This window comes from Xyrauchen texanus, chromosome 24, assembly GCF_025860055.1.
Source record: "Xyrauchen texanus isolate HMW12.3.18 chromosome 24, RBS_HiC_50CHRs, whole genome shotgun sequence".
Classification (NCBI taxonomy): domain Eukaryota; kingdom Metazoa; phylum Chordata; class Actinopteri; order Cypriniformes; family Catostomidae; genus Xyrauchen; species Xyrauchen texanus.
The window spans coordinates 42,783,117-42,790,883 of NC_068299.1; the positions used below are offsets into that span (position 1 = coordinate 42,783,117).

At 39.8% G+C, this 7,767-nt stretch overlaps 2 pseudogenes; both read left to right on the top strand.

The window, feature by feature from the left end:
* Positions 1-1,742: 1,742 nt before the first annotated feature.
* LOC127618319 (uncharacterized) lies at positions 1,743-1,861 on the top strand (annotated as a pseudogene).
* Positions 1,862-5,673: 3,812 nt separating this feature from the next.
* LOC127618317 (uncharacterized) lies at positions 5,674-5,792 on the top strand (annotated as a pseudogene).
* Positions 5,793-7,767: the final 1,975 nt, after the last annotated feature.

Genomic DNA, 7,767 nt, shown 5'->3' on the forward strand with positions numbered 1-7,767 from the left:
TTTAGTTTTATGAATGGCTGCTACATTATATTTCATGTTATATGAGAGTGCGGTTACTTGATTGAGTGAGATATTATGTTAATAGTGACAAACGTGATCAGCCATATATAGAGTTGTAATGTTTCAGCATTTCTTCTGTGTTAATTGCTCATCTATTCAGTTTATGTTACTTATTACGTTATTTGTTTATTGTAGAACCACATTTGAGAGCCATACATCAACGAGATAAATACTCAGTAATACACATCCTAGATTATACACCTGCATTTATTATCGCGGAGGATTCATCATACATCAGTGCCTGAGACTGCATCTCGACGACCAACTTCACATCGCTATTCGGACATCTGAACATCTTAAAGAATTGTAGAGACTAACACGGACTGTTGCAATCATTGTTTCACTGCCTAATCACGAGACCAGCTAACATCTGTAGATGACAGAATTTCTGAGAGCAAACCTGCCACCCTGTGGAAATCTTCTTTAATAAAGCGCACAGGTTTATGGCCAGGGAACTGTACAAAAGTGTGTAGAAACTGTTTCAGTGCCATGCATACTGTACGAACGGCTCTACACACTGTTGTCTTTCCCACATGCTCTGCATCACCCACATTGTAGAGAAAACTCCCCGTAGCAAAAAAGCGCAGAGCAATACAAAGAATTTGTTCGGCGCTAAGCGCTGACCCGCGGTTTGTTATGTTTGAGATGTGTGGTTTTAGTAGGTTTGTTAAATAAATTAACGACTCCCTAGAAAAACGATAGCGCTCCTGCAAATATTCGTTAGGATAAGAAAAGACATCGATACGTGGTCTTATCAACCTCTCACGGCGAATAAAACCCCGTATAATCTGTGCCTCTACGTCCACAGGATCCTCATCAAAAGGGCACGCCATGCTCGGAAACCTCTCTGAAACAAACTAACCCTGCAACATAACCTGCTCCGGAGCAGGTTATCATCAAAGAGTCAGTTGCTATGGTTACTTACATAACCCGAAAGTTACCTTCGTTTTTGGAACCGAAAGCAGAGGTTATCCGCTTACTTACTCCTAAACTTACCCGGGTAAGTCACATAACCTGCTTTCTGGAATACAACCTAGGTCCTGTAAGCTTTTGCTTTTCCTTGTTTGTTTTAACTCATACACTCCCCCCTGGCTCAACAGGGATTTATTTATTTATCCTTGGAAATTGGTTGTTTGATTGATGTTCTTTCATTTAGCTTTCTCTGTGGCAAAGGACAGCCTGCTCATTTATCTTGCCTCCTACAGAAAGCAGTTGAGGGTTTGTTTTTTTTTTTTGCTCTTTCTTAACTGCAACATACAGAGTAGGAAAGTACAAACAAAGTGCAGTGCTTCCAAAATGTGGTGGACACATCCGAAAGAAAGCATCCTGAGGTCATTTTTTAAGTAGAGAAGAGTTTTCTTTGGCCACTGGCTTATTATTACGTGTTAATTATATAATTGTGCAGCTGAGTATGCCCTCTTTTAGCAAACCACATGGATGCTATGACACAGGTATGCAGAAAAAGGTATTGTGGACGACTCCTGTGAAATTGAATGAATAGAGAGGAGGCACTTACCTTTTCAAAAAGAGAAATCAATAGAAATAGACAATGTCTGAGAGGAAAGGGCCTGTTGTCTCTTTTTTAGAGCTGCAGTACAAGACATATTTTAATGATGGGAGAGCAGCGTAAGGATGCGTGCAGTGCGCTTGCTTTAAATGGCCTGCTGGTAGCTGCAGCTCTCGCTTATGGCCATACCACCCTGTGCAGGCCTGAACTCGTCTGATCTCGGAAGCCAAGCAGGGCTGGGGCTGGTAAATACTTGGAAGGGAGACTTCTTGGGAATACCAGGTGCGGTAAGCTTTTGCTTTTCCTTGTTTGTTTTAACTCATACACTCCCCCCTGGCTCAACTGGGATTTATTTATTTATCCTTGGACATTTGTTGTTTGATGGGAGACTTCCTGGGAATACCAGGGGTGTATTCCGGAAAGCTGGGTTAATTTACCATCAGATTAACCCTGAACTATGGGTTGATTAACCCAAAACCTGCTTACTCGGGGTATGTCGGTTCCAAAACACCTGTGTCGAGTTAGTTTAATCAACCTACTGCTAATAACCTCGAGTTAATGTGCGCGCACGGCGAACATATAAAGGCATTTTCAATGGAACGCCGAATTGAGGAGTCACCATGGAAACTAAGGGTGAAAAGTTACGTGCCGCGTACTTCTCCGAAGCGGAGTTAGAAGTTTTAATGTTGGCTTATGAGGAGTTCAAGCCCATTATAATGAAAAAAGCAATACAGCTGCATATGCGAGGGAAAGACAATTGGCTTGGCAAAAAATAACTGACAGAGTAAATGCGTATGTTTTTTTTAATTACATTTTAAATATGCTTGCCTTTCTTTTGTTAATTTGCAAAGTTGAACAATTGTCTTTTTGAGCGTGTGGCATGACTCGACAAACATTTACTTTTCTCTACATCAGTTTCTTAAGAATACAGTGCAATGTATATTGACAAGAAATATTTAGGCCTCTTGTTTTATAAGGTGTAATCTTTCTGGAGCCAAAAGAACTCTTTCCCAAGTCAAAATGAAACACAAAAACATTCTCCAAAAAGGTAACATTTTATTTTAACTGTTGTAAGATCAATGTCTTAAGTTACTTTTACAGCCTATTGTCATCTCCACCTTGGCCCGTGTTCTGCTGTGAGACAGGTTGAAAGCGTGTCTGTGGTCCGGGCTCAGGATCAGGGTAGGGTGTCATCATATAAGGGAGGCAAGGGTATCCTCTGTCCCCCAGCAAGTAACCATAGAAGTGTCCTGTAATGTTTGAGGTGTTTTGTAAATGTAATAAAGACTACAAGCATTTGTCTAACAAAACGTACCCTGTTGAAATTTGTTGCACAGAGATGACTCTCTAAATATTCTGGCATCATGTACACCAGGCCATTTTGCCTCAACATTAGTGATGAGGTGGGTTGCAACACATATTACCTGTGGAGAACAATAAGTTTATTATTTGTAACACCAATTGTAAAAAAGCCCATGTTCAGTTTGTGTTCATTTATTATAAGGGCTGTGCAGCTATTATGTTGGTCATTGATTTGAATGTGAGGAGGTGTGGCTTAATTTGAGATTGCGCGAGAGCGGATCAATTTTTCTGTTCGGATCCTGAGGGAAAGCTGAGGTCCTGCAATCTTACCTGTAAAGCAGTAAAATAAGAGTGATCAAAATCTCTTTCTGCAGCGCCTTCACCTTGTGAACTGCAGGAAAGAATATTTGTGCTCTTGATTGGCAGTGGATGGTATTAAACTTCACGCTGAAGTTCCATAGTGACGATTCAATGTGCATCATTGAAGATTGTGAGTTACATTTGAGTATTCATTATATTATTATTGTCACTTATTCACTGTTTAGTTTTATGAATGGCTGCTACATTATATTTCATGTTATATGAGAGTGCGGTTACTTGATTGAGTGAGATATTATGTTAATAGTGACAAACGTGATCAGCCATATATAGAGTTGTAATGTTTCAGCATTTCTTCCGTGTTAATTGCTCATCTATTCAGTTTATGTTACTTATTACGTTATTTGTTTATTGTAGAACCACATTTGAGAGCCATACATCAACGAGATAAATACTCAGTAATACACATCCTAGATTATACACCTGCATTTATTATCGCGGAGGATTCATCATACATCAGTGCCTGAGACTGCATCTCGACGACCAACTTCACATTGCTATTCGGACATCTGAACATCTTAAAGAATTGTAGAGACTAACACGGACTGTTGCAATCATTGTTTCACTGCCTAATCATGAGACCAGCTAACATCTGTATCCTTGAAATTCAAAGCTGTTGAAATAATTCATTGTTTATTTTGTTTATTATTTTGCGCAGGCCTACGCTCTTCATATGTACATTTTCTTTGCATTTGTGTAATCCTTTGACAGTGAATATGTACACAGTGTATTTGAATATTGTTATTCAACGTTAGTAAATAGTAAAATAGTACAATTTAGTACAACTGCCTGCTCTTCATTACTCTCGTGGTCATTGGACATCTACATGTGGTAATCGGCCCTCCGTAACGGTTGGTATCGTAATAGCAATTAGTGCAATACAGTTCCTGTTGTACACAAATATTAAGGAGCCAAAATATAGCTATTACCTGCACATTGATGCTATGCACAGACTTCCTATTAACATAGTCTCCGTCATTGATAGATGGAGCTTTAATTGGAATGTGGGTGCCATCAATGCACCCAATCACGTTTGGGAACCCTGAAATTAAGATTAATTACAAGTTTAAGAAGTCTGTGTAGCCTTTACGTGTGTGTGTGTGTGTGCAGTCAAAATAAACCTATTAAGAAATGTCATTTAATTGAAGTAGATGACAGAATTTCTGAGAGCAAACCTGCCACCCTGTGGAATTCTTCTTTAATAATGCGCACAGGTTTATGGCCAGGGAACTGTACAAAAGTGTGTAGAAACCGTTTCAGTGCCATGCATACTGTACGAATGGCTCTACACACTGTTGCCTTTCCCACATGCTCTGATTCGCCCACATTGTAGAGAAAACTCCCCGTAGCAAAAAAGCGCAGAGCAATACAAAGAATTTGTTCTGCGCTAAGCGCTGACCCGCGGTTTGTTACGTTTGAGATGTGTGGTTTTAGTAGGTTTGTTAAATTAACGACTCCCTAGAAAAACGATAGCGCTCCTGCAAATATTCGTTAGGATAAGAAAAGACATCGATACATGGTCTTATCAACCTCTCACGGCGAATAAAACCCCGTATAATCTGTGCCTCTACGTCCACAGGATCCTCATCAAAAGGGCACGCCATGCTCGGAAACCTCTCTGAAACAAACTAACCCTGCAACATAATCAGAGAGTCAGTTGCTATGGTTACTTACATAACCCGAAAGTTACCTCCGTTTTTGGAACCGAAAGCAGAGGTTATCCGCTTACTTACTCCTAAACTTACCCGGGTAAGTCACATAACCTGCTTTCTGGAATACCACCTAGGTCCTGTAAGCTTTTGCTTTTCCTTGTTTGTTTTAACTCATACACTCCCCCTGGCTCAACAGGGATTTATATATTTATCCTTGGAAATTGGCTGTTTGATTTATTTTCTTTCATTTAGCTTTCTCTGTGGCAAAGGACAGCCTGCTCATTTATCTTGCCTCCTACAGAAAGCAGTAGAGGGTTTGTTTTTTTTGCTCTTTCTTGACTGCAACATACAGATTAGGAAAGTACAAACAAAGTGCAGTGCTTCCAAAATTTGGTGGACACATCCGAAAGAAAGCGTCCTGAGGTCATTTTTTAAGTAGAGAAGAGTTTTCTTTGGCCACTGGCTTATTATTACGTGTTAAGCATATAATTGTGCAGCTGAGTATGCCCTCTTTTAGCAAACCACATGGATGCTATGACACAGGTATGCAGAAAAAGGTATTGTGGACAACTCCTGTGAAATTGAATGAATAGAGAGGAGGCACTTACCTTTTCAAAAAGAGAAATAAATAGAAATAGACAATGTCTGAGAGGAAAGGGCCTATTGTCTCTTTTTTAGAGCTGCAATACAAGACATATTTTAATGATGGGAGAGCAGCGTAAGGATGCGTGCAGTGCGCTTGCTTTAAATGGCCTGCTGGTAGCTGCAGCTCTCGCTTACGGCCATACCACCCTGTGCAGGCCCGAACTCGTCTGATTTCGGAAGCCAAACAGGGCTGGGCCTAGTTAGTACTTGGATGGGAGACTTCCTGGGAATACCAGGTGCTGTAAACTTTTTCTTTTCCTTGTTTGTTTTAACTCATACACTCCCCCCTGGCTCAACTGGGATTTATTTATCCTTGGAAATTGGTTGTTTGATTGATGTTCTTTCATTTAGCTTTCTCTGTGGCAAAGGACAGCCTGCTCATTTATCTTGCCTCCTACAGAAAGCAGTAGAGGGTTTGTTTTTTTTTGCTCTTTCTTGACTGCAACATACAGAGTAGGAAAGTACAAACAGGTTAGGTTTAGGGTAAGGGTTAGCGTTTAAGGGTTGGGGGTTAGGTTTAGGTTTAGGGGTTAGGTTTAGGGTAAGGGTTAGCGGTTAAGGGTTAGGTTTAGGGTTAGGGTTAGGTTAGGGTTAGGTATAGAGGTAATTACGACTTCCACCCTCATTATGTCCACCCTCATTTGCATATCGAATCTGATTTGCTGGATTGTTTCACAGATATATCTTTAGGACGGTCAGTCCGATTTTGCCAAGCTTGGTGTCATCGAATTCAGAATTCCGTCTGCTTTCATGTGACAAGGAGAGATGAACAGAAGAAGAGAGCAATGGAAATGTAGCGCTGAAAAGGTAGAAGAGTCTTTTGCACGTAGGTTGTGAGTGGTTTAAAAAGTCACATACAGGTCTTTAAGATTTGCATGAATTCACGACTGTGGTAATGAATGCATTTTTCACAAGAACGCTGAAACGTTTTTGTAGGAATTGTTGGGTGGGATAAACTCAATCCTTTATTATTATTATTATCATTTCATGAAACTTATCGGGCCATGCTTGTGAGGAGGAGATTATTTTGTTGCGAGCAGAGCAGACTTGAGTCCAGTAAATATTAAAGAAATTGTTCCAAAAACAAATGCATCAGGAAATAACCGAAGGACTTGGAAACTTTTAAGAATACAAACGGCATCGAATCTTGCCACACATATCTTGAGATGACACACTTGTTAGGGGCGTTTTGTCCTTTGAAATGAAATCTGCGAAATCCAATAAAGCCCCTTCGCGGTTCAATCGCTGAGTCATCGATTACAATAACAATCCATCAATTCAGATTTCCTTAAAGATCATTTTTTTATTATTAGTTATTTATTTTATTTTATTTTATTAATAATCATGCCCAAGGTCTTACATGAAATTGTGTCAAAAATTGCAAAAGAAATTATTTTAGAACACACATACAATTATAAAAAAACAAAAGCCAGAGGGAGAAAAAAATAAATAATTAAATCTATATAAGGTTGAACAATGGAAGCATTTTTTGACTTTTCAATGATTTTTTGTTTTTTATGCCCATAAAAGACATAATATAGATAGTTACAGTCAACCAGAAAAAGTGACTTGACATTGCAACTCTCATCGTGTCCAACTTGATGATGCCGGATAACCGTTGCATTTTAGAAATGAGTTGACAAGTGAAGGGATGATGAATTTTATTATGACAAGAGGAGCTTTAAAAACAATATAATAACAATAAATAGCGATACGTGAAATGGCTGAGGCTCCAGTGAGTTCAAATTGTAACTTCGTGGTTTTGCGACAGGTTTTCACAATTCAAAGCCTTTTTAAGACCAACTGAAGAAAACTCAAGGAATCGATTGAAGGGAACAATCCACCAGCGAGCTCTCGAATTGTAAACGTCTAGGGAGCGCCCGAAGATTTACATTTGTAACGACCGGGTTAGATACGGAGATACGGGGCTTCGCTATGGCCCGCATCATATATGGTCCAAAGCGAATTACAGTGCACTTATTACAGGGACAATTCCCCCAGAGCAACTTGGATTAAGTGTCTTGCTCAAGGACACAATGGTAGTGGCTGTGGGGATCGAACCAGCAACTTTCTGATTACCAGTGATGTGCTTTAGTCCACTACACCACCACCACTCCATATTAAGCATGCCGCCTATATTAAGCATATTTGGACTGTAATAAAACGGGTTCCACTGGGGCGGGACACACAAAAGTGTAATATGTTTCTCGTGGAAAGACCCCG